At 43.3% G+C, this 26655-nt stretch overlaps 1 pseudogene; it reads right to left on the reverse strand.

Annotated features, from left to right (window-relative positions):
* Window positions 1-9879: 9879 nt before the first annotated feature.
* LOC111957048 (paired box protein Pax-3-like) overlaps window positions 9880-26655 on the reverse strand; it is a 39247-nt pseudogene continuing 22471 nt past the window's right edge.

Here is a 26655-nt window from a genome sequence, read left to right on the forward strand (position 1 = left end):
TTCGCCTTTCGCCATCTCGGTTTGTAAACTCAGCTCATATAGGGTCACTGAGGGGTTGAAATCAGACCAACCCTTTAGCTCTGAACATACAGTATTACCTTGCTGCTCCCAAGGGACCACTTTCCAAGGCAATGGCATAGGAATGCCACTCAGACCATGGCTCTGAGTAGGAGCATATAACTTTGGGCTTGATTATGGTTAACTTGTATTTTCATTTTATTTTTTTTAGACCAGTCAATGCTTAGACCAAGGTCTCTTTTCCAGATGAGCCCTGTGTAGCACCACAATAGACATTAAAATACAATAAACACATTAAACGACACATTCGAATACATATTAGAATACACGTTATCATACCCAACAATACACGTAAAGCAAAACACAATCGTAAAAAACGGACACATTCTTCAGTAAATATGTCCCCTAACAACCATCTGAAATGCCCTAGAGGCACCAATTCCTCCATTTTGAAAGTGCATTGTAGATCATTCAACACATGAAGTGCAACAAAAAGCAGATCTGCCCAGCTCAGTGGAGATCAAACGGACCAGTTAGTCATCCCTGAGCCCTGGTCCGGTAGGCCTTACATCTATCTATACAGTAGGTTATAAGGTAAGTTATGGCGAAAGTTTATGCAAGAGGGTTTTATAGACAAAAAGAGTGCAATGCATCGATCTACAAGACTTCAAGGAGGGCCAGCCCACATCCTGATACAAAAAGCAATGATGTGCACTGAACCTATCACACGCACTAACGTGCAATGCGCTATGATAAACTGCACCCAATGACTTCAATACAGTCCCTTCTGCATTCATATAGATGATATCGCCGTATTCAATAACCGGAATGAATGTTGACTGAATGATTAGTTTTCTGCTATAGAAGAAGCCTATTTTAATTATTAATTTATTAACTKATTAATAAATATGCTATTTGAAAGACAGCTTTTCAACAATCCAGATGATATTTATAGGGGCACCATCCAAAGTACATATGCATAAATCATTAGATATGTGATGTGGAAATTAACATACACTTGTTTTTAACTGTATTAGGTACCAATTTCAGTTCAACAAATGCTTGGCAGATTGAAGCTCTGACAGAGCTTGGTCAGCTGTGGGGGCAATAGCACACCACAGTGTCATCTGCATACAGGTGATTATATTTTWAATTTTTTACAGATAAACCAATATTGTTCATGTAAATAGTAAAAAGAACCAGACCAAGAATCAATCCCTGTGGGACACCCTTTGTTATGTCCAGAAAACCTGATTTAACACCATCAGTAAATACACAGTGTTCTGTCCTTTAAATTATTTTCAAACCAGCTGCATGCAGCATGGTCCAGGCCAATTGATGAAAGCCTCTAAATTAGTAATGAGTGATCCACAGTGTCGAAGGCTTTAGACAGGTCAGTAAAAAGYTCTGCACAATGTTTATTTTTATCCAAACAATTAAGAACATAATTTAAACCCAAAGAAGTAGCAGAGATAGTACTATGACCTGGTCTGAAACATGACTGGTGTACATTTAGAATACATTTAGTAATTAAAATGGTCTAAGTTGAGTATTTACCAAGGATTCTAGAATTTTTGTTGGCAAGAGAGTTAGGAAATGGGGTGATAGTTATTTGGGCCACAAGGGTCACCACCTTTGTGAAGGGGGAGTATATTGGCCGCCTTCCAGACCCTGGGGATGGTACCAGAAATAATTGTAAGGTAAACATTTGTGTTAAAGATTCTGCAATCCGAGGAGGATCAAGCTGCAGCAAGAAAGGATCAAGCAAATCAGCTAAAGTGGATCTTGGACAAGGCATCTAGCACATGACAAAAAGAAAGTTGTTGAAATTAAAAGATGTTTCACTGATGTTGACGGAACTTCCATTGAGCCAACTATAGGCTGGGAGAGTGGGTCAGTTAAACCACAATTTCTTTCAAAGAAAACAAAAAAATCCCTACAATGGATAAATATGTACAGTATTTTGGCTTATGGCTGCATCCATAACCAAAAATAACATTTTGGGGTGATAGTGATAATTAGAGAACATGATGCCACAAGAGTTGATTTCACATACTGTATGTAGCCACCAATCCCCCTTTTCTCACTCTGTCACACTTGAAAATATTGTAATCAGCACTGTCAATGTCCTTATCCAGGAATCAAGCCATTTACCCAAGTCTCTGTGAGAACCAAAATATCCGGGCTCGTGTCATGCAAGAAGTTCCATCTTTGACATCAAACTTTGTACGTTGATATGTAACAACCCAAGTCCTCTATGTGATTTGTAAACAGCATGGGTATCCATATTATTTATGGTAGTTGATATAATAGCAATGGACAAGCTTACCACAGTGGCCTCCTCAATTGGGCTAACAGTGGAATTCAACTTGATGGTCACAAGATTATTAGTGAAAATGCCCCTGGAAATCTGTAGCAGTATGATGATAGRGCTGTGAAATAGTGGGAACGGGGAAAGTTAACTGAGCAGGGGTTGGGCTGTTTTTGAGTCAATGTTATGACAAGCCTATGACATACACTACATGACCAAAAGTATGTACATACCTTCTTGTCAAACATCTCATTCCAAAATTCATGGGCATTAATGTGGAGTTGGTCCCCCCTTTGCTGCTATAACAGCCTACACTCTTCTGGGAAGGCTTTCCACTAGAGGTTGGAACATTGCTGCGGGGACTTGCTTTCATTCAGCCACAAGAGCATTAGTGAGGTCGAGCACTGATGTTAGGCGATTAGGCCTGGCTCGCAGTCTGCGTTCCAACTCATTCAAAAGGTGTTTGATGGGGTTGAGGTTAGGGCTCTGTGCAGGCCAGTCAAGTTCTTCCACACCGATCTCGACAAACCATTCTGTATGGACCTCGCTTTGTGAATGGTGGCATTGGCATGCTGAAACAGGAAAGGGCCTTCCCCAAACTTTTGCCACAAAGTTGGAAGCACAGAATCGTCTAGAATGTCATTGTATGCTGTAGCATTAAGATTTCCCTTCACTGGAACTAAGGGGCCTAGCCTGAACCATGAAAAACAACCCCCTCCACCAAACTTTACAGTTGGCACTATGCAGTCGTTGCAGGTAGCGTCCTCCTGGCATCCACCAAACCCAGATTTGTCCGTCTGACTGCCAGATGGTGAAGCGTGATTCATCACTCCAGATTACGCGTTTCCACTGAGTCCAATGGCGGCAAGTTTTACACCACTCCAGCCGATGCTTGGCATTGCGCATGGTGATCTTAGGCTGATGTGCTGCTGCTTGGCCATGGAAACCCTTTTTATGAAGCTCCTTTCGAACAGTTATTCTGCTAACGTTGCTTCCAGAGGCATTGGAACTCAGTAGTGAGTGTTGCTGTGTGCTCGATTTTACACACCTGTCAGCAACGAGTGTGGCTGAAATAACAGAATCCACTCATTTGAAGGGGTGTCCACATACTTTTGTATGAATAGTGTAAGTTACCTATATGATTTGTTTACTTTAGTTTATTAGGATCCCCATTAGCTACTGCACATGGGGCAGCTACTTTTCTTGGGCTCCACGGAAAACGTACAAATACATGACAAAGTACAGTACAGCAATATACAAGAAAAACATAAGATATTACATAACATTCAAAATAAAATAAGAGTTATACATAGGACTGAATTCCAAGAGACAACAAAAATACTATTTGCAGCTATTCATAGCTACATATTCATATTTGTAAATACAGTACAGTTGAATTAGATCTTTAGAAAAAGGAAAGGCGCTGTGATAAAATATATTTTTGTATCTGTGTTTAAAATATTAACTTTAAACCCTTAAACCCTCTAGGGCTCTATTTTAGCAAACGTAACACAATGATAAATCTAAGCGCAGTCGGTAGCGCTATAGGTTCAGCGGTGTGTCAGAAATATCTTTGCTATTTTCACTATCACAATTATTGGCGCACTTGCTCGGTGTTGGCACGAAAAGGCTAGGTTTTGATGAATTAACAAGTTGTGGGTGTGTGGAGGCTTGGCCCCACMTTGGCCAATCAGAACGTGCTCCGTGGCGAAATATGTGTTTGCTTCAAGTTGTGTATTTACGGTCTTTTATGTATTGCCTTGGAATCAATTCCAATGCCAATGTTAGTCCGTTTTAGTTTGTTAAATGGCTTACAGAAATGAAATACCAAAATGGAGACCTATCTTTGCTAAACACGTTAACGTGAACCAATTTGCAGTCCACATTGTTCTAAGTAGTTGCATGACTTCAATAGCATTCACACTGATATAGGGGCTAGGCCTACTGTAAATTGCATTATGGCTGAGCATGCACATGCAAAACATTGTCAATAAGCAAGATTCAATTAATTATTGATAAGGCCTAAAATGAGAACGAATAATTCTAATACGTTTGGTTGTAATACAATTAAACGYAAAACAAGCAATTTTTTACATGTTACAGATAACTTCTAAATACGAGATTCACAGGTATTCACCGAGGTTCTCATCTCTCATTTCATGATGGGCATGGACACGTAGCCTACATCATGGAGGGGGTTTTACGCAGGTCCAAATCTGAACTTGCATGGCTAAAATAATGTGGGCCTGCCTACAATGCAAAGATTAAAAGGAAATGTGAGCTCACTGTTTTACTCCTCTCAAACTTAATATTTTAATATAGCTTTGGTGATTAAGATGAATTTCCAAGCAGTCACAGGAGCCAAACCCTTTATCGGCTGTCTTGACTACTTCACGATTGCATTGGGCAGACAAAAATAGCATTTTTTGAGAGGAGGGGGCGCTACGCTTGGTTTTTAATCAAATGAAACGAAATGGGAAGAAAAAATATATATATGTTTCTAAATACGAAATTTATAGGCACATTAGGCTACCCTTGTTCCACGCGCATATGTGCGGTCTGCGTCACAGCTGGATAGGCTGCGTTTCTGCTGTCAAAATGCATGCRATAATCAACTGTGATACTGCTAAAACTAGCTTTTAGTTGGTCTTAAATATCCCTATCAGCGCTGCTGAAATTAGCACTTTGGATCATGTTTTTAATGGCACACCTCAAATATTTCCAACCCGCCCTTCTGACCGCAATCAAGCTGATAAAAGACAGGTAAATTGCCGAACCTGGTGTTAGGTCTGGAAATGCTAGTGCGCCAGTTTTGACAAGATGAAATGGCAAACTAACGTGGGTTTGACACTGACGCTGCCTTAACGCCAGCCGAAAATAGAACCCTTGGTGGCAGAGCATTCTACAATGACATGGCTCTATACATAACTGAGCGACGCATTGAATCTGTCTTTGGTTTGGGTACCGTGAAGAAACCCGCGGTGGCGTGTCTGGTGGGGTATGTATGTTCGGTTGGATTGTATGCAAATAGATTATACAAGTGCTTAGGCATTTTCAACACACAACTGTTTCTTTAAAAGGCTAGAAGAGAAGTAGTCAATTTCTCCATAAACCTAAACCATGAAAGACTATCATGCATGTTGTTGATGTTAGTTCTGTGTGTGCAGGTAAGGGCAAGGTGTGCTGCTTTGTTTTGAGCCAGCTGCAGCTTTGATAGGTCTTTCTTTGCGGTACCTGACCATATTACCAGACAGTAATCAAGATGGGATGATATCAGAGCCTGAACAACTAGTACAGTTGATCTTTGTGTCAAAAACTCAGAACATCTTTTTATAACTTTTGTGGTGGCAGGTAGCCTAGCGGTTAGAGCGTTTGGCCACTAATCGAAAGGTTGCTGGATCGAATCCTCGAGTTGACAATCTGTCCAGGACGGTAGGCCGTCATTCTAAATAAGAATTTGTTCTTAACTGACTTGCTTAGTTAAATAAAATTTTAAAAACACACATATATTTGGAGATTCTAACTTTAACCCTTTCCTGGGTGGTTTATATAAAACTGAACTCATAATGATAATGGGTTGTATTTCTAATACTTATATTTCTGATAATAACAAAGAAGGAATTAATGGCTTTTTGACCAGATCAGCAGATGCCTTATCTGGTTTAGCTCAGCTGCAGCATGGTGCTCTATTCTTTGTGCCACTTCTGCATAGCTGTCTTGATGGACTTTTGTCACCTATTTAAATACAATCACTCTCTATGTAAAATGTTTGTTCTTTATTTCATACGTACATATTAAATGCCATGAGAAATGAGGTGGAATTAAGAATGACGGCTGTGTCATTATTGTGTAATAACGCAAACAAACCTCTTGTTGACTAAAACACCCCACTCAGAACAGGTTCTTTGCCCATGCATGTTTTCATAATTGGTAAGTTTATATGTAAAATTGAATGATTTGTCTCGTTCTACATACACACATGTTATCAAAGACACAAAGACACAAACACACACACTATCCATTCCACCGGGCCTTTTAAGTGTCTCTTACGTTCTGTGGCATGTGGCGTGTGCCATGTAAAAGGCCCTTCTGGAATTGATCCTGATTGGACCTCACAGGAGGAGATTCCGGCCTTCCGATGACCCACACTTTGAGATGCCCCCCCCCCCCCCACCCCCTCCATCACAGGCAGCCCTCTTCTGCATCTCCCACCCCTGATCCCCTCCTGCTTCCAGTGTCTCATTTTAAAATGTTGAAGAAGGGGAACAAAATTAAAGAAATTGTAGCTGAAGGTTTCATAAAATCACTAGCAGGTCCGCGAAAGGTCCATATTGAAGTTTTCCTGGATTTTCCGACTGTCAAAACATTTCCCTGCAGCATTGCCTCGCGGCCAGCCAGCCCGCCAGACAACCCAACCCCAGGGCTCAGAGTTTCCTCTCCTTTACTCTACTCTTCAAAGTTAAATCTACTCTTTGTCGTTCAAATTCAAGTCCAAATCGTCTGTGTTCAATTTCTCCTTCCCTCCTCCTCCTTCGCCCATGAACTCCATGTAAGGTTCCTCCTTTTGTGCACTGTTGACAAAGCTGTTGAACAGGGGCATAGCCAGGAAGGAGTAGAAACCAATGACGAAGCTCTTGAACAGGGGCATAGCCAGGAAGGAGTAGAAACCAATGACGATGCTCTTGAACAGGGGCATAGCCAGGAAGGAGTAGAAACCAATGATGAAGCTCTTGAACAGGGGCATAGCCAGGAAGGAGTAGAAACCAATGACGAAGCTCTTGAACAGGGGCATAGCCAGGAGGGAGTAGAAACCAATGACGAAGCGGATATAGAAGTAAGCATTGTCGCAGGACGTCCTGGGGTCCTCAGCCATCGGGGTTGGGGTTGTGATGGGCATGGGCATGGGGAGGGATGATGATGGGGTGGTGGTGGTGTTGAGATTGTGGTGGACACGGTTACAACCATTGGAATTCCAGTTCTTCTAGGATGATCTTCCTGCATTGGGAGAGTAGTGCAAGAAGCAGGGTTTGGTTCATGGCGAAAGAAGAGAGAGAAATAGAGATGTAGGGAGAGGAGATTGTGAAAATAAAAATGGTATCAAAYGTATCTGATGATGGAATGAGAGACGATGAAGAAAGAGTCCTAGAGAGAGGAAGACTTTGGAGAAAGACGTGCAGAGGGAAACTAAGAGAAGGGGTAAATGGAGAGATAGAGTGTGAAGTGACGACACTGAGCTGCATTGGGAATGGAATGTTGTTCCTAACCTAGCATCTCTCTGACACTGGATTAAGAGGCATTGCTGAGATGAATTCCACGTACCACCCTTACCAGTAAAAGYCCATGGCAGCTACAGGGCAAAGTTCCTCTGGGCAAAATATCAGAGAGAGTTCAGTCTATCAATTATGATAAAAACATGGTTGAAATGTCATATTGATAAATGTCACTAGGCTAAAATAGCATACACACACACCACGCAGAAAAGTCATTCCAGATCAATGTATCCTTTTTAACTTTTTGCCTTCAATCATAGCTTTGCTTTAGTCAAAACATTGATCAAAGCATATTTTTCTATTTCTCCCTCTTCCCTCTCTATCTTTCTCTAAAATCAACTATTCTTCACTCCTCCCTCCCTTTCTATCTCCCTCCCTCTCTTCTGAAATTCCTCCTCCCCTTCCTTCACTTTCTATTGGAGGGCCGGGAGGCTGCAGGAGCCTGGCGTTGTTGTCAGCTCCGGTCAAGTACTCTACACATTTCAAAGAGTGTTGGGGTCAGGGGTTAAGTTGTCTCCAGTGTGTGGCTGCTTGAGTGACACTCTGCTTCAGAGGAGGCCTTTGGCTCCTACTTCCATTGTGTTCAACAAGTTAAGCACTTGTAAAAAGAGTTTGCAGAAGGACTAAGAAAACAGTGAAATGGTATCTCGCCTTGATCTCTCAACGTGAACGTCCGAGCTTGGACACACAAGTAAACATTAACACGCAAACATACACACTATTGAAAATAAACACACAATGTAGGAAAACATGCACACACACAGGAAGATGTATGAACTTATACATGGACACACACACACGCACACACACACAAACACACACCATATAAAATGAGTGACACTGCCAGCTGCATACACCTGATCCCTGGATCCCCCCTTCAGAGAGAGAGAAAGAAAGAACGAAAGAAGATGAGAAGAATGAGAGAGTGATAAAAACACCGATATCCATAACTTGTGAAGTGTCAGACAACTGGCTGAGTGTTTTTCTTTCTGCCAGGGCGCTGGGATCGGGACGTTTTGCCCTCTGAACCCCGTGTGTGCCCCAAATGGTGCCCTATGTCCTAGATAGTGCACTACTTTTGACCAGAGCCCCTTGTAGTGCACAATCTAGGGAATAGGGTGCCATTTGGGACGCGAACGCAGTCTGAACCCCAGTCTGAATCCTAGAGAGACAGTGGCAGTGACTAATGTCCCAGTGTGTCTGTGGTGTTGTGTTTAGATCGTTTACAGGGTGCTCTGTTTTACTCATTACGGGTGTGAAGGGTCCCCCGGGGAGGAGGAATTTGTCCGAAAGCGGTGTTTATGAAAGGGAATATATTTATGAATGAGTCAATGTGCCTTTAAAGTGTTAGGGAGCCACTGTGCTGCAGGGAGAGAGAACATGAGTGGATGAGAGGCCCCGACCGACTGTCCGTCATCAGTCATGGAGAATGCTTGTTCTTAGACCACAATAAAAACATGTTCTATGCTCAATTTACTGTGTGTGTGTGTGTGTGTGTGTGTGTGTGTGTGGGTGTGGTGTGTGTGTGTGTGTGTGTGTGTGTGTGTGTGTGTGTGTGTGTGTGTGTGTGTGTGTGTGTGTGTGTGTGGTGTGTGTGTGTGTTGTGTGTGTGTGTGTGTGTGTGTGTGTGTAGAAAGGAATGGGGTGGGTGGATGTGCATATTGTTCCACTTATTTTTCTTGGAAAACAAAACATATCTTATTGCAGGAAAAACTGTAGTTTTAATATGGATACTTGAAATGTGAATGAAATTAAAAACTAAATTCTGAATTTTGGTAAAGAAAGGCAGTGGATGGTCACTTGGGACATTGCCATCTTGTCTTGTCTGAGTCATTGCTCTGTTGGCTTGAGTTCCCTTTGTTTAATACAGTTACAGTATCTCAGTGTTTCTTAACCTTGGTCTTGGGGACCTAAAGGGGTGATTGAAATGATCAACTCATCATCAAGCTTTGATGATTTGAATCAGGTGTGTAGTGCGAGGGCAAAAACAACAATGTGAAGCACTTTGGGACCCCGGGTCCACGATTAAAGAACGCTGCAGAGTATCTAAATCAGATGTACCTAATGTAGATGTCCTGAATGGGCAAGTAATCTGTTCTCAGTAATCTCATCAATGATATTTACCCAAATTCAAAACTAGTTCATATCTTATCATAACTCATAGTTAGCTAATATCTGTACTAACATTTTTCAGTACATAATCAAAATTGTAAAGCCCATAGATGGTATGGTAAAGACAGACACACTGGTTTGAAATCAATTAAAACACTTCAGCCTGTACACATTTTTATATATTTTATTATAAATAGTAAATAGTGCTGCATTTGACACAAGACATATTAAAACACAAATCATTTTATGCAGTCATAAATGAAAATGATATATGTATACAAAAGAAACAAGGCAGAAAAAAAAATGTTTGATTTCCACACAACTGAATGCTATGATCAGGGATACTAACAGAGAAGAGGTGGACTGAATAAATACTAAATGAATGAGAGTGGTATGTTTTTTTCAGGTTCAATTTACACTTGATTGGACTGTGACTGGTAGCCTGGGCCTGTATTCACAAAGTGTATCAGAGTAGGAATGCTGTTTTGCCATTTTGATCATAACTAATATGATTATATGGACAGGAGGGACCTGATCCTAGATCAGTACTCCTACTCTGAGATACTTTCTGAATACAGGCCCTGGTCCCAGATTCGATTTATACAGGCCCTGGTCCTACTCCGATTTCTACTCAAATCTCCCATTGAAATCAATGCAAGATTTATGCAAAAGTCCAAGCTACCTGTACGTGCACAGATCTTGTGATAGGATGATTTTTGCTTCAAAGTGATCCGTGCAACCCAGCTACCATTTTATTTGCTAAAAACAATATGGATTACAAAAAGGATGTAGTCAGTTAATTGAGGAGATTGTTATACAGGGATGTGTCAATTCATTTCATCTGAGGTTTGAATGGATTGCACTTCTTTGGGTTGCAGCAGCTTCCATCTACTACAGTATATTTCTCTATCATCCTAGTTGGGTGAAAGACTGTCCAGACCTTCACTGTCCAGACCTACAGTACATATGCTTAGAGTCATTTTTACAAATCAAATTGATGGCAGTTTTGCTTCTCCTGATAGAACACATTTCATTTCCCCAAATCATATCAAATAATACAAAGTCTAAGCGTGCAGTATTTCCCTAAGACATTGTGAGTGCCTTACATAGAGCATTGTGGCTGAGTGAGCGGTGTGCCTATTGCAGGTCCATACATCATCATTATGCCTCAGGATTGTGCRCTAAAACCTTCTTTTCCTCCCATCATCACAATATACCCTGAAAGCACATCCATGGAAGGAAAACTGTTTACCCAGTCCTCTCCCACTCTCTGCCACTTATTACAAATCAAACGCAGAGTGTTGAATGAGTGAATGTAGTTTTTTGTTGGGGTTTAATTCACTCCTTTTTTTGTTGTTTATCCTCTTCTTCTCCTCTCCATTTATTTTTCTCGTCAAGCATGGAGAGCGAGGCGTGCTTGGTTTTCGGAGCATGAAGTGAAGCGCGAGCGAGGCGAGTGCCAGGTAACTAGAGAGGGCTTCCCCTTTGGTCCTGATTATTCCATTGAGTCAACCCCCCCTCCCTCTCATCCCCGAATCCCCAAAACAACCCCCTCCCTCCATCTCTCTGGGTTGTCCCTTCTCCTCAGGGGCTGGGTGGGGAGAAGGCAGAGGGGGAAGAAGAGAGGAAGGGGGGAGTGCTCCAGAGTTGACTGTCGGGTTGACCAGAGATCTCATCCACTCCTGGCCATGGTGGGGCTTCAGATAATGAAAGGCACCTGAGAGGAAAGGAGAGAGAGAGGGAAAGGGTTGGAACTGTTCTCCATTGGGTTTCATGTCACTCTCTACCTCCTGTGTCAGGGAAACATCATGCCTGATGAGTAAGGAGGTAAATAGTGGGTGAGAGGGATGAGAGCAGTGAGAGGTGGAGAGAAGGGAGGGGTTGAGGGTGTTAAAGAGGCAAGGAGTGTGAGGCAGATCTGAGGCTTTTCCCTGTGGCTGGGCTGTACTGTACTGGGGGAGAGTTAGCGTGAGCCTGCCCTTGCTGCGTTGGTCCTGGCTGTGGCTCTGCTCCAGTGATCAACAACAACTCAGACTGCATCTGACCTGCACAGAAACACATGGTTCTAATCCCCGCCTGCCAGAGGCCATTTCGCTCCCCGTTAAAAAGACCCCCTCTCAAACCCACCTTCCACCCACCCCTCTCTTACCAACCCCCTATCCCTGCGAGCTGCCTGCACACAGGTCCCGAGCCCGGACCTCGCCAAATTAATGACATCAAGATGCCGCCACTGATGGGCCAGTATACACTACTCAACATGTGGCAGTGTACCTCACCCCCACCCCACTAACTCTACTACACCCCCCCCGGGGATCCCCGGGCCCCAGTCCCCCCCCCCCCCCCCCCCCCCCCCCCCCCCACCCCCCCCCCCCCCCCCCCCCCGGGGGGGGCACCGGGGAGAAACCCCCCCCCCCCCCCCCCGCCTGTCAAACATGTTTTTGGGAAGCCGCTCATTTGATTTGGGGAGGTATCTTTGTTACCCAGGGGTCATTACATGGCTAGGTGAGTGAGCGGAGGATTTGGTGGTCCAGCTCATCACACGGGTCGTGGAAGGTCACAGGCTGATGGTTATGGGGGAGGCCCCACTGACATACCTCTGCATCGGGCCACGTGGATGTATGGCGTGGGTAAGTGCTTGAAGGTAATAGTAATGTAAACCGAAGTGCCCTCTGGACTACTAGCCGTGCCTCTGACATACATGTAATGTCACAGCCTGATTTGAGAGCGTGATTCAAGAGGCTCACTCATCATGTTGGCCTTTGCAATTAACGTGGGTTATGATTCTGAAAATCTAAACCTTGAGTATGGTCTTTAATCATAGGAGACTATATACTGGTATATAGAAATGAATGTAGTTAGTATACCTCTAATGATAATCTAATGTGTCTTTTATACAGGCATTTAAAGCAGAATTTKTTTTCAGAATAACTTACAATCAATGCATTCAAACAAAAAAGGGATATAAATAACTAATACACAAATACTTTAAAAAAAACGTTACCAACAACCACATGGCAACAATATCATTGCACATAAAACTCCCATGACCCACCTTGCTCTGTCCATACTGTCCGTACTGGTATGAGGGGTGGTGGTCCATAGCGTAGGCTGGGGAACTGTAGGTGGGCGGGCAGTAGGACTGGGAGTTGGGCAGGGTGGGCATGCTGGTCAGGCCTGGCAGACCCTCCAGGCCCCGCTGGGAGCCGTGGCAGCTGGCCGCCATGCCACCCCCGGGCTCCATCCCACCGGTCAGGGGAGAGAGGGCAAAGTCACTCTGGTGGCTAGGCTGGTGGGGCACTCCTCCTGGGTTCAACAGCCCCATCACCTGGAGAAACAGAGGAGAGGAGAGAGGTTAGAATTGAATGGATTGTGGTGGGTTACAGTMGAATAGAGTATCGTAGAATGTGGTAGACATGAAGAATAGAGTAGAATAAAATTTAACAGAATACTTTTTCTCATACAGGTTACGCAAGTCTCATTTGTTCACAAACAAATGAATAGATACAGTTGAAGTCTGAAGTTTACATACACCTTAGCCAAATACATTTTGTCACAATTGCTGACATTTAATCTTCGTAAAAATTCCCTGTCTTAGGTCAGTTAGGATRACCACTGAAATGTCAGAATAACAGTAGAGAGAATTATTTATTTCAGATTTTATTTATTTCATCACATTCCCAGTGGGTCAGAAGTTTACATACACTCAATTAGTATTTGGTAGCATTGTCTTTAAATTGTTTAACTTGGGTCACATGTTTTGGGGAGCCTTCCGCAAGCTTTCCACAATAAGTTGGGTGAATTTTGGCCCATTCCTCCTGACAGAGCTGGTGTAACTGAGTCAGGATTGTAGGCCTCCTTGCTCGCACACGCTTTTTCAGTTCTGCCCACACATTTTCTATAGGATTGAGGTCAGGGCTTTGTGATGGCTACTCCAATACCTTGACTTTGTTGTCCTTAAGCCATTTTGCCACAACTTTGGAAGTATGCTTGGGGTCATTGTTCATTTGGAGGACCACTTGCAACCAAGCCTTAACTTCCTGACTGATGTCTTGAGATGTTGCTTCAATATATCTACATAATTTTCCATCCTCCTGATGCCATCTATTTTGTGAAGTGCACCAGTCCCTCCTGCAGCAAAGCACCCCCACAACATGATGCTGCCACCCCCGTGCTTCACGGTTGGGATGGTGTTTTTTCTGAGGTCTTGGCTGATTTATTTTGATTTTCCCATGATATCAAGCAAAGAGGCACTGAGTTTGAAGGTAGGCCTTGAAATACATCCACAGGTACACCTCCAATTGACTCAAATGATGTCAATTAGCCTGTCAGAAGCTTCTGATGCCATGACGTAATTTTCTTGAATTTTCCAAGCTGCTTAAAGGCACAGTCAACTTAGTGTATGTAAACTTCTGACCCACTGCAATTGTGATACAGTGAATTATAAGTGAAATAATCTGTCTGTAAACAATTGTTGGAAAAATGACTTGTGTCATGCACAAAGTAGATGTCCTAACCGACTTGCCAAAACTATAACTTGTTAACAAGAAAATTGTGGAGTGGTTGAAAAACGAGTTTCAATGACTCCAACCTAAGTGTATGTAAACTTCCAACTGTAAGTACAGCCCCTARATGGCTTACTCCATGAAGACAAACGTACAAATAGCATTTACTGTATCTTTTGCACACGTAACACATACTTTTTCTCATGCAACATTATTTTACACACATAACATACTTTTGAATAGCTCATGCATTGATGTCAAAAGGACATATGCATGAAAGTTCAATTTGAGCGCTCATATCACGAGTTGGGGTATGTACAGAGTCACACAGTACAGATTAGGGATGCTGACTGTGTCAAAGAGGACGAGAGGAGAGTTCAAGATGGAGGAAGAACAACAGGGATTGACTGGTGAATTTACTACAGCAGTAAAGTCGTGTTACTAATCCGGGCCTAAAAAAAAGATGTCAGTTCACATCAGAGAAAACGTCTTCCAACTCAGTCTCGGGAAACATTAGATGGATTTTCCAGGAATGTATTTGTGAGGACACATTGAATTTCTGACATTCTTTGAAGGCTGTTAGAAAATACCTTAGGGTCCTGTAACATACTGTACATCCGACTATCCATAAAAAATAAAATCATTTATACAAAAATCACGCAACGTCTTTATGAGTCTTCAACTTTACATGTATACCTAGTCTTCATTGACAGACAACTATAACCCTGTTGATTCTTACTGATCATGACTATGTAACTTGTTTCTGTATATTATATATAGTTTCTAGAATAACCTCTCCTTTCCTGTCTTCTCCTTCTTTCCTCTCCTCTCCTCTCCTTCTTTACTCTCCTTCTTTCCTCTCCTCTCCTCCTCTCCTCTCCTTCTTTACTCTCCTTCTTTCCTCTCCTCTCCTGGTTGTGACCATGAGAGACACATTATACTGTGTTCACCCAGACACATGGTTCCTGTTACATCATTTCCTAAGTGACAGACGGACAGGGGAGCCCGCATCGGTTCGGGACCGCACAGTTCTGGTCCACTACACCGCTAGATAGCATTTTCTGAATTACTCTGTTCAGATTTTACTGTATCCTATGGATTGGAATCGAAAAGGTTATTTACTATGATAAATTTACAGTACCACTTTTTAAATTTTTCATGAAACATGTTATATTTTATTCACAATACAAAACCTATGGTAAATAACTTGTTGATTCATTTTGTCGTCAGTGTCTACTAGATAAAGCAGATGGTGTGTTTAACTGTATGATAAAGTTTATGAATGACCGTTTATGTGTTTGAACAGTATACTAAAGGAGAAAAACAGACTTGAATCCTTCTTTTTCTCCCTCTCCCTCTCCCTCTCTCCCTTCCACCCCCACCCACTCCGTCCTCTCCCTCCTTCCCTTTCTCTCTCTCCAGCTTTCTCATTTGATGCCCAAATTCACCGTGTCCTTGTGGGGCCTACAATGGAAAGGCCACAGGGTACGTGGGAACAAGGAGTATGATTCTTTAACACATTTCCAAAGTGTGTGTGTGTGTGTGTGTGGCTGTGTGTGTGTGTGTGTGTGTGTGTGTGTGTGTGTGTGTGTGTGTGTGTGTGTGTTGTGTGTGTGTGTGTGTGTGTGTGTGTGTGTGTGTGTGTGTGTGTGTGTGTGTGTGTGTGTGTGTGTGTGAAGCACTTTCTGTTAGGGGTTAAGAGGTCTCCTTGGTGATACATCGTGAACAGCTGCATGAGAGTTTGTGTGAGACGAGATATCGTCAAAACGAGGGGAAAATAGGTGGAGTTAGTGACCGTTAGAACATACAGCAAAGAGAAGAGAGAGAGGGAGAAAGAGTGAGAGAGAGAAAAGAGGTGGAGAGATAAACAGGAGAGGGGAGAGAGAGAGAAAGTAGATATAAACAGGCATGAGAGTGACAAAGGTAGACAAGATAATGAAGAGTGACATATAGAGAGAGAGAGAGAGAGGAGTGAGCGAAGCCAGACAATACTGTGAAGAATAAACCGAAAGAGACACTTTAAAAAGAGCAGAGAAAATGGCAGAATGCTGAACTAATGGTGAATAATTGAAGGATAATCGTGCTGCTTCCCACCTGGCACCACACACACAGACACACACACACACACACACACATATGCCGGACAGCCACACACAAACACACTATCTGTCTGAGAGTATGTAATTTACAGGAGCTCTGTCAGAGGAATCTAACCTAACGCGTCTTAGGAACATGCTGATGTGTGACTGACTACAAATGGGAAACACTGGAGGTCACACATCCATTCATCTTACAGTGTGTGTGTGTGTGTGTGTGTGTGTGTGTGTGTGTGTGTGTGTGTGTGTGTGTGTGTGTGTGTGTGTGTGTGTGTGTGTGTGTGTTGTGTGTGTGTTGTGTGTGTGGGTGTGTGTGTGTGTTGGTGTGTGTGTGTGGTGTGTGTGTGTGTGTGTGTGTGTGTGTTTGTGTGTGTGTGTGTGTGTGGTGTGTGGTGTGTGTGTGTGTGTGTGCCTGTGCACGCCCGTGCATCTGTGTATGTTTGAGTATATGTGTGGGTTGAGGGCGGGGAAATATATGGAAATGATTTTTTCTGAATGGAAAACCCAAATGTTGGCATGTTCACAGGGAAAAGTGTAGATAACAATACGTATAGATCCGTATTACATGTTGTACTGCCGTCATGGCGAGAGCATTTAACCCATATTTCCTCCGATTTGAGGTTAGATACAGGATTAGAGGAGAGATAACTGTATACAATCCAATTGATACGGTTATCTGATCAAAAACCCCTGTCTGGATGTTGTGTGTGTGCGTGCATGTGTGTGTTTACATGCATGCCTGTGTGTGTCTGAGACTGTTTGTGCATGCGCACTAGGGCTGACCCCATTTGGTCGATTCTTTGGTCGATAGGCTGTTTTTCGCCCAAGATTTCTTTTAGTCAAGCAGTGGCAAATTCTACATTAAAACAATTATGGCACACGAGACACCTGTTTGATTCACTCCTGTCTGAGTGGACTAATCCATTGCGGAGGCTGCGGGGGTGGCACACCAGTATCACCAGTAGTACATTTACCGATAATTACCATCATTTCTCATCTACAATGTTTGTTTGTTAAGGTCCTTTCTGTTAATGCATTCAATATATTATTATTACAGTCTTACCGATGTCATTGTAGAAGTGGACACGTTGTTTGCAGAGCGCACAACCTAGGCTACAAGTTTGGGTTTATTTCATTCCATTTACGAGTTGTCAATTTATTCATTGTCTTTTGTTTGGAGCACTCCTGTCAATGTTGAGTAAGGACACGCACCTGATTACACACAGAAGTAGGCCCAGGCTACCCTGGCCTGCACGCAAATGTAGGCCTATAAATGTGCCCATTTGGGGATCTGATACTATTTCTGATTGGCTTAACTCACCATCACTGTGGAGTGTCTCAAAGTAGGAGAGAACGAGCGAGAGAGACAGAGAGGTAGAGAAAAGAGAGTGGAGAGATAGACAGATCGAGAGAGGAGGAGAGAGAGAAAGTAGAGATAAACACGCATGAGAGTGACAAAGGGAACAGAAGAGAATGAGGAAGAGAATGAGAGAGAGAGAGAACAGAGAGTAGGAGAGAGAGGAGAAGAGAGAGAGGAGGAGAGAGAGAGAGAGAGAGAGAGAGAGAGAGAGAGAGAGAGAGAGAGAGAAGAGAGAGAGAGGAGAAGAGAAGAGAGAGAGAAGAGAGAGAGAGAGGAGAGAGAGAGAAGAGAGAGAGAGAGAGAAGAGAGAGAGAGAGAGGAGAGAGAGAGAGAGGAGAGAGGAGAAGAGAGAAAGATAGCCTGCATATAGTTGATTTTACAAAACATATTCAAATATTTTTTACACATACACAACATTCATCCATTTTTTTTGTCAAATCGGTTGGTCGACAGAACAGACGACTCTCGTCGACCAAGATATTTTTAAGGGACAGTCCTAATGTTGTCTCAGCCTATGTTTGCCTGTGCGTTACGAGCTCCATAAGTATTTGGACAGTGAAATGTTTTTTGTTGTTTTGGCTCTGTACTCCAGCACTTTAAAAATGATACAATGACTATGAGGTTAAAGTGCAGACTGTCAGTATAATTGAGGGTATTTTCATCCATATCGGGTTAACCATTTAGAAATTGCAGCCTTTTTAGTACATAGCCCCCCCCCCCCCCCCTCCCCCATTTTAGGGACCAAAGCAAAAGGATAAATTCATTATATGTGTATACAGTAGTAAAAAGTTAAGTATTTGGTCCCGTATTCTAGCCACAATGACTACACAAGCTGTGGCTCTACAAATTGTTGGATGCATTTTGCTGTTGTTCTGGTTGTGTTTCAGAATATTTTGTGCCCAAATAAAATTAATGGTAAATAATGTATTGTGTCATTTTGGAGTCACTTTTATTGTAAATAAGAATAAGAATATGTTTCTGAACACTTCTACATTAATGTGGATGCTACCATGATTACGATAATCCTGAATGAATTGTGAATAATGATGAGTGAGAAAGTTACAGTGGCAAAAATCATGATATTTGTGCATCTGTAACTTCTTCACCATCATTTCACATTCATTCACGACTCACGATTCATTCATGGGTTATCTAATCATGGTAGCATCCACATTCATGTAGAGTGTCACCCGATATGGAAAATTACCTTCAAATTAAAGCGGACAGTCTACCTTTTCACCTCATAGTCATTGTATCTTTTCAAATCGAAAGTGCTGGAGGGCAAAAACAACAACAAATGTGTCATTGCCCCATTACTGTTGGAGCTCACTGTATGTGTGTCAAGCCAGTGGTGTATTCCTCCAGGCTCACTGTATGTTGTGTCTAAGCCAGTGTGTGTATTCCTCCAGCCACTTGTTATGTGTGTCTAAGCCAGTGTGTGTATTCCTCCAGGCTCACTGTATGTGTGTCTAAGCAGTGTGTGTGTATTCCTCCAGGCTCACTGTATGTGTGTCTAAGCCAGTGTGGTGTATTCTCCAGCTCACTGTATGTGTGCTAAGCCAGTGTGTGTATTCCTCCAGGCTCACTGTATGTGTGTCTAAGCCAGTGTGTGTATTCCTCCAGGCTCACTGTAGGTGTCTAAGCCAGTGGTGTATTCCTCCAGGCTCACTGTATGTGTGTCTAAGCCAGTGTGTATTTCCTCCAGGCTCACTGTATGGTTGTCTAAGCCAGTGTGTGTATCTCCAGGCTCACTGTATGTGTGTCTAAGCCAGTGTGTGTATTCCTCCAGGCTCACTGTATGTGTGTCTAAGCCAGTGTTGTGTATTCCTCCAGGCTCACTGTATGTGTGTCTAAGCCAGTGTGTGTATTCCTCCAGGCTCACTGTATGTGTGTCTAAGCCAGTGTGTGTATCCTCCAGGTCACGTTATGTGTGTCTAAGCCAGTGTGTGTATTCCTCCAGGCTCACTGTATGTGTGTCTAAAGCCAGGTGGTTGTATTTCCTCCAGGCTCACTGTATGTGTGTCTAAGCCAGTGGTGTATTCCTCAGGCTTCACTGTATGTGTGTCTAAGCAGTGTGTGTATTCCTCCAGGCCTCACTGTATGTGTGTCTAAGCCAGTGTGTGTATTCCTCCAGGCTCACTGTATGTGTGTCTAAGCCAGTGTGTTGTATTCCTCCAGGCTCACTGTATGTGGTCTAAGCCAGTGTGTGTATTCCTCCAGCTCACTGTATGTGTGTCTAAGCCAGGGTGTGTATCCTCCAGGCTCACTGTATGTGCTGTCTAAGCCAGTGTGGTGTATTCCTCAGCTCACTGTATGTGTTCTAAGCCAGTGTGTGTATTCCTCCAGCGCTCACTGTATGTGGTCTAAGCCAGTTGTGTGTATTCCTTTCCAGGCTCACTTAGTGGTGTCTAGCCAGTGTGTGTATTCCTCCAGGCTCACTGTATGGTGTCTAAAGCCAGGTGTGTATTCCTCCAGGCTCACTGTATGTGTGTCTAAGCCAGCTGTGTGTATTCCTCCAGGCTCACTGTATGTGTGTCTAAGCCAGTGTGTTATTCCTCCAGCTCACTGTATGTGTGTCAAGCCAGTGTTTATTCCTCCAGGCTCACTGTTATGTGTGTCTAAGCCAGGTGTTGTATTCCTCCAGGCTCACTGTAGTGGTTGCTATAAGCCAGTGTGTGTATTCCTCCAGCTCACTGTATGTGTCTAAGCCAGTGTGTTTTCCTCCAGGCTCACTGATGTGTGTCTAACCAGTGTGTGTATTCCTCCAGGCTTCACTGTATGTTGTGTCTAAGCCAAGGTGTGTGTATTCCTCCAGGCTCAACTGTATGTGTTGTCTAAGCCAGTGTGTGTATTCCCCAGGCTCACTGTATGTGTGTCTAAGCCAGTGTGTGTATTTCCTTCCAGGCTCACTGTATGTGTGTCTAAGCCAGTGTGTGTATTCCTCCAGGCTCAAACTGTATGTGTGTCTAAGCCAGTGTTGTATTCCTCCAGGCTCACTGTATGTGTGTCTAAGCAGTGTGTGTATCCTCCAGGCTCACTGTATGTGTGTCTAAGCCAGTGTGTGTATTTCCTCCAGGCTCACTGTTATGTGTGTCTAAGCCAGTGTGTATTTCCTCCAGGCTCATTTGTAGTGTGTCTAAGCCAGTGTGTTATCTCCAGGCTCACTGATGTTGTGTCTAAGCCAGTGTGTGTATTCCTCCAGGCCACTGTATGTGTGTCTAAGCCAGTGTTGTGATTTCCTCCAGGCTCACTGTATGTGTGTCTAAGCAGTGTGTGTATTCCTCCAGGCTCACTGTATGTGTGTCTAAGCCAGTGTGTGGTATTCCTCCAGCTCACTGTATGTGTGTCTAAGCCAGTGTGTGTATTCCTCCAGGCTCACTGTAGTTTGTCTAAGCCAGTGTTGTGTATTCCTCCAGGCTCACTGTATGTGTGTCTAAGCCAGTGTGTGTATTCCTCCAGGCTCACTGTAATGTGTGTCTAAGCCAGTGTGTTATTCCTCCAGGCTCACGTATGTGTGTCTAAGCCGATGTGTTATCCTCCAAGGTCACTGATATGGTGTCTAACCAGTGTGTATGTTCCTCCAGGCTCACTGTATGTGTGTCTAAGCCAGTGTGTGTATTCCTCAGGCTCACTGTATGTTGTCTAAGCCAGGTGTGATTCCTCCAGGCTCACTGTATGGTCTAACCAGTGTGTGTATTCCTCCAGGCTCACTGTATGTGTGTCTAAGCCAGTGTGTTGTATTCCTCCAGGCTCACTGTATGATGTGTCTAAGCCAGTGTGTGTATTCTCAGTCTGTATGTGTGTCTAAGCCAGTGTGTGTATTCCTCAGCTCACTGTATGTGTGTCTAAGCCAGTGTGTGTATTCCTCCAGGCTGCACTGTATGTGTGTCTAAGCCAGTGTGTGTTCCCTCCAGCTCACATGTATGTGTGTCTAACCAGTTTTTATTCCTCCAGGCTCACTGTATGTGTGTCTAAGCCAGTGTGTGTATTCCTCCAGGCTCACTGTATGTGTGTCTAAGCCAGTGTGTGTATTCCTCCAGGCTTTCTGCTCTGTGATTGAAGCCCATGGCGGTTCCCGGGGGTGTCTCTGTTTCTCGGTGGTTCCGGGGATTAAGCCTCATCGGGGTGCAAAGCCTGGCCGCTTGCTGCACTGGTGAGAACAGATTCCTCTGGTATGCCCCGGATCAGCTAGCCAGACGTCTGAGACCCCACACCCCAGGGAGATATCCCACAGTACACTGGGGCAGGCTAGACTGGTCCCCTAAACCTTCATGTTTTACTACCAACCGAAGCACTACCACTCAGAGCATAGGCCAAACTACTCATAACATAGGGCTAACTCAGAGTGATGATGTATTCCTACACCATATAACCAAAGGGTAACCACTCACAGAGCTAAAAAAAAACACCACAAGAATTCCATTTTTCATGGACTAAAATCTCAAATAACTTCCAAAACCACCAAGAAGTGTCATTCAGCACTGTTTAACGATCAGACAGACCAGAATAACAATATAGTGTAACAACCCACTGGGCAAAAACTGGTTGAATCAACTAGGTTTCCACGTCACTTCAAACCAAAAATTCTATGTTACGACGTTGAATCAACATGGAAAACTGATTTGATTTGAAAAAAGTCATCAACGTAAGGGAACGTAATGTTTTTTTCTTTACCCAACCAATTATTTTGTTGATTTCCCATTGAATTCACATTAGTTGACAACCCAACCAAATGTAAATCCAAAACTAGCCGTTGAACTGACGTCTGTGCTCAGTGGGAATCCACAGTATCGAGGCTTTTCTGTGTAGACATTGCAGAGTTTATATAGCTTTGTGTGTGCGTTTATTTGGTATGTCTAATTGTAAAGTTAAGGTTTTTATCCACTCACTATAAATGTCATAAAATGTATTAATTCGTATTCGATCTCTTATTATTTAAAAGTTCCATCCAGTCTGAAATGCAAATGAGCATATTCCAATATGCATTAAAAAAAACTGCAGATGAATACATGAATTAAAACAAATTAGTCAACAAAGTGAGTCATTTGCATAAATTACACACCGCATTACTAAGGGATAGATTCCTTCATTCCAATCAATTAGCACACTGGAACGTTTCATAATTGCAATTCAGGACGGACGCATACATTCCAGACGTATGCGTTTGATCGTGCACGTGCACGTGTGCATGTATGCTTCCATATGCAAGCTAAGATAGCCACTCTCTGAAGGGAAAGACCCTCTCAGGGAGGCTGATGGTGAAAATCAGCTACAAGAGAGAAGCACCTTTGGCCTCCAAGCAGAGTAAAAGTAATGGAAATGATTTGTCCTCTTAGGAGAGAAGAAGACATCTACTGACCGTTTGCGTGCGTTAAGTCGACTCTACTCAAGTGGTGGCTTGTGGCTAGTCGGCACCAGGTTGTAAAGGAACCAATGTGTTCTACTGCTGTTCTCAGTTTAAGTAGTCAATTATTGTCCATTTCCCAGAATGGTTTCACGGATCACCAGGTTGTGTTGTCCTGCTGTCATTAGCTGATGAAAATGACAAGCAGACACACACACACACACGCCCTCAGGGTTCCCCTTGTCACAGAAATAGGAAGAAGTGCCCTCTCTCATGGGGCGAGGACCCAGCGTGCATTGCGTGGGGCCTGGCCACCCTTTGTGGCGGTTAAAAGCTAGTTTTCCGCCTGTTAGGACGGCCCCCTCACGGCGTACGGAACCCGCCATGGACTCTAATGACTGTGTAATCGGCCATAATTGTATTTTCCGTTTTCATTTGTGTCATCTTCCATCTGCCACTCTTCCTCTTACTGTCGTCCTCTCTCACACTCCCTCCATCTTCTACTGTCTCCTCTCTCTTCATGAAACATTTGCATAGCACAAGTCATCCCTATTGAATGCATCTGATAAATGGATGTCAAATCCACTCAGTCACCGAGCTAATACATCTACTGAAAGTTATCAAGAACAAACCCCCTAAACAGGGTTTACCATTCCGATGGTATAAAACCTATACTAAATGTCAAATTGAAACTATGGAATCGACATGTTGCAGAACAAAACACTTATGTTTGTGCTGCTAGCTACAGTCATGACATTGAATGACTGACCTGTGGTGAGAGGCCGTTGCTAATGCTGGGGTTGACTGGGTTGGAGTGGCCAGGGGGGGGCACAAAGCTGTCTGAGTAGCCTGAGAAGCCGTGGCGTCCGGAGGACAGGCAGTAGGCCGAACTCCCGTCCTGGGTCCCCACTGAGGAGCCAAGCCCACCCTGGTGCACCGAGGTGGGGGGGAGAGGCTGAGGCCTGTGGACTGTACTGTGCTGCTCTGACACTGCTGAGAGAGAGAGAAAGAGAGAGAGAGAGAGAGAGAGAGAAGAGAAGAGAGAGAGAGAGAGAGAGAGAGAGGATGAGAGAGAGAGAGAGAGAGGAGAGAGAGAAGAGAGAAGAGAGAGAGAGAGGAGAGAGAGAGAGAGAGAGAGAGAGAGAGGAGAGAGAGAGAGAGAAGAGATAGGAGAGAGAGAGGAGAGAGAGAGAAGAGGAGATGAGAGAGAGAGAGAGAGAGAGAGGCGAGAAGAGTAGTGGATTAGGGCTAGCTGATTGGATCGTTGAGTCAATTACATCACATCTGTAGATGACCTTTAATGATATGAACGAAGATCAAAGAGAGAAGTAGATGGTGGAAGGTGTGCTCAACTTTGTGAGATGGAGGTGGAGGGTAGGGGCTGTCTGACAGCTGATATGGCTGCAAAAAGCTCGACATGGCCGAAGGTGGGAAAACCGCCAGGGATCAGGTGATTAAATTGCCATTAGCTGATTGGCTCCTGCCTGTTTCCTCCACCTGGCTCCCTGTTGCTGAACATACCTAATAAGAAATAAAATAGAAGCACGGTGAGAATCTAATTCTGTGTGAAAAAATAGTACATACTGTGTGTGGTGTGTGGTGTGTGTGTGTCGTGTGTGTGGTTGTGTGTGTGTGTGTGTGTGTGTGTCGTGTGTGTGGTGTGTGTGTGTGTGTGTGTGTGTGTGTGTGTGTGTGTGTGTGTGTGTGTGTGTGTGTGCAATAGACATGCCTAAAGTGTGTGAGAGTATTCAATGTGTGTGTGTATCTGTGCTGTAGCCTCAAGCAGAACAGACAGATAGAGATCTGAACATCTGGTGCACTTTGAAACCACAGTGACATTACGTCTTTGTCTCACTCTAGGTCCCCAATTACATTCAGCCGTGGGATGATTTGTCCTTGAGTGGATGGTTGGGGGGCGCGGAATATACAGTTGAAGTCGGAAGTTTACATACACCTTAGCCAAATACATTTAAACTTAGTTTTTCACAATTCCTGACATTTAATCTTAATAAAAATMCCATGTCTTAGGTCAGTTAGAATCACCACTTTATTTTAAGAATGTGAAAGCTCAGAATAATAGTAGAGAAGGATTTATTTCAGCATTCATTTCTTTCATCACATTCCCAGTGGGTCAGAAGTTTACATACACTCAATTAGTATTTGGTAGCATTGCCTTTAATAAATCTTCTTAGGGCTAGGCCCCTTTTTCTCAATTTCTGTCTGAATGACATGCCCAAAGTAAACTGCCTGTTGCTCAGACCCTGAAGCCAGGATATGCATATAATTGGTACCATTGGAAATAAAACACTTTGAAGTTTGTAGAACTGTTAAAATAATGTAGGAGAATATAACACAATAGATATGGTAGAAGAAAATCCAAAGAAAAACAAACCAGTATTTTTTTTTGAGAGAGACCATGCTCTTACAATGGCAAGTATCAGGGCATACTCAATTTTAGCTCCCAGGATGCAATTCATATGGCTTCCACATGGTGTCAGCAGTGTATGTTCAAGGTTTCAGACTTGTAAATTACAAAACGAATAAGAAATATCAGTTTTAGTACAGGGACACAGTCTTGGAAATTCGTGTTTAACTATTGATTACATTTTAGGGTATCTGAGGAGTAAATAGAAACATATTTTGACTTGTTGAAACAAAGTTTAGGTGTAGATTTTCGTATTCCTTTCTCTGCATGTTGAACGAGTGGATTTCTCAAATCGATGGCTCCAACTAAACTGACTTTTTGGGATATAAAGAAGAATTTACCTAACAAAACGAKACCACATGTTATAGCTGGGACCCTTTGGATGACAAATCAGAGGACGATTTTCAAAAAGTAATTTAATCACTATTTGTGAATTTATGAAACATGTGCCGGTGGAAAAATATTTTGTGGMGCGCCATCCTCAAACAATCACATGGCATGCTTTCGCTGTAAAGCCTACTGTAAATAGGACAGTGCAGTTAGATTAACAAGAATTTAAGCTTTTAACCGATATAAGACACTTGTATGTAGCTAAATGTTTAATATCCATAATTTGTATGATTATTTATTTGAATTGCGCACCCTACAGTTTCACCGGAAGTTGTCCCGCTAACGGGGACGTCTAGCCCCCTAAGCCATTTTGCCACAACTTTGGAAGTATGCTTGGGGTCATTGTCTATTTGGAAGACCCATTTGCGACCAAGCTTTAACTTCCTGACTGATGTCTTGAGATGTTGCTTCAATATATCCACATAATTTTCCTGCCTCATGATGCCATCTATTATGTGAATTGCAACAGTCCGTCCTGCAGCAAAGCACCCCCACAACATGATCCTGCCACCCCCGTGCTTCACGGTTAGGATGGTGTTCTTCGGCTTGCAAGCCAGCCCCTTTTTCCTCCAAACATAACGATGGTCATTATGGCCATGTTGGTTGGTTGGTTTGTTGTGTGTGTTGTGTGTGTGGTGGTGTGACATGTGTGGTGTGGGGTGTGTGTGTTGTGTGTGTGTGTGCTGGTGGGTGTGGTCTGAGCATTGTATTGCATTGCCTGCCCTGCCCATGTGTGTTAATGTGCTTGCCATGTTGTGTACTTGTCTGTGTATTCTTGCATTCTTGCCTATGTGTGTATTGGTCTTCACTAACCTGAACTCTGGGCT

This window comes from Salvelinus sp. IW2-2015, linkage group LG32 (assembly GCF_002910315.2).
Source record: "Salvelinus sp. IW2-2015 linkage group LG32, ASM291031v2, whole genome shotgun sequence".
NCBI lineage: Eukaryota > Metazoa > Chordata > Actinopteri > Salmoniformes > Salmonidae > Salvelinus > Salvelinus sp. IW2-2015.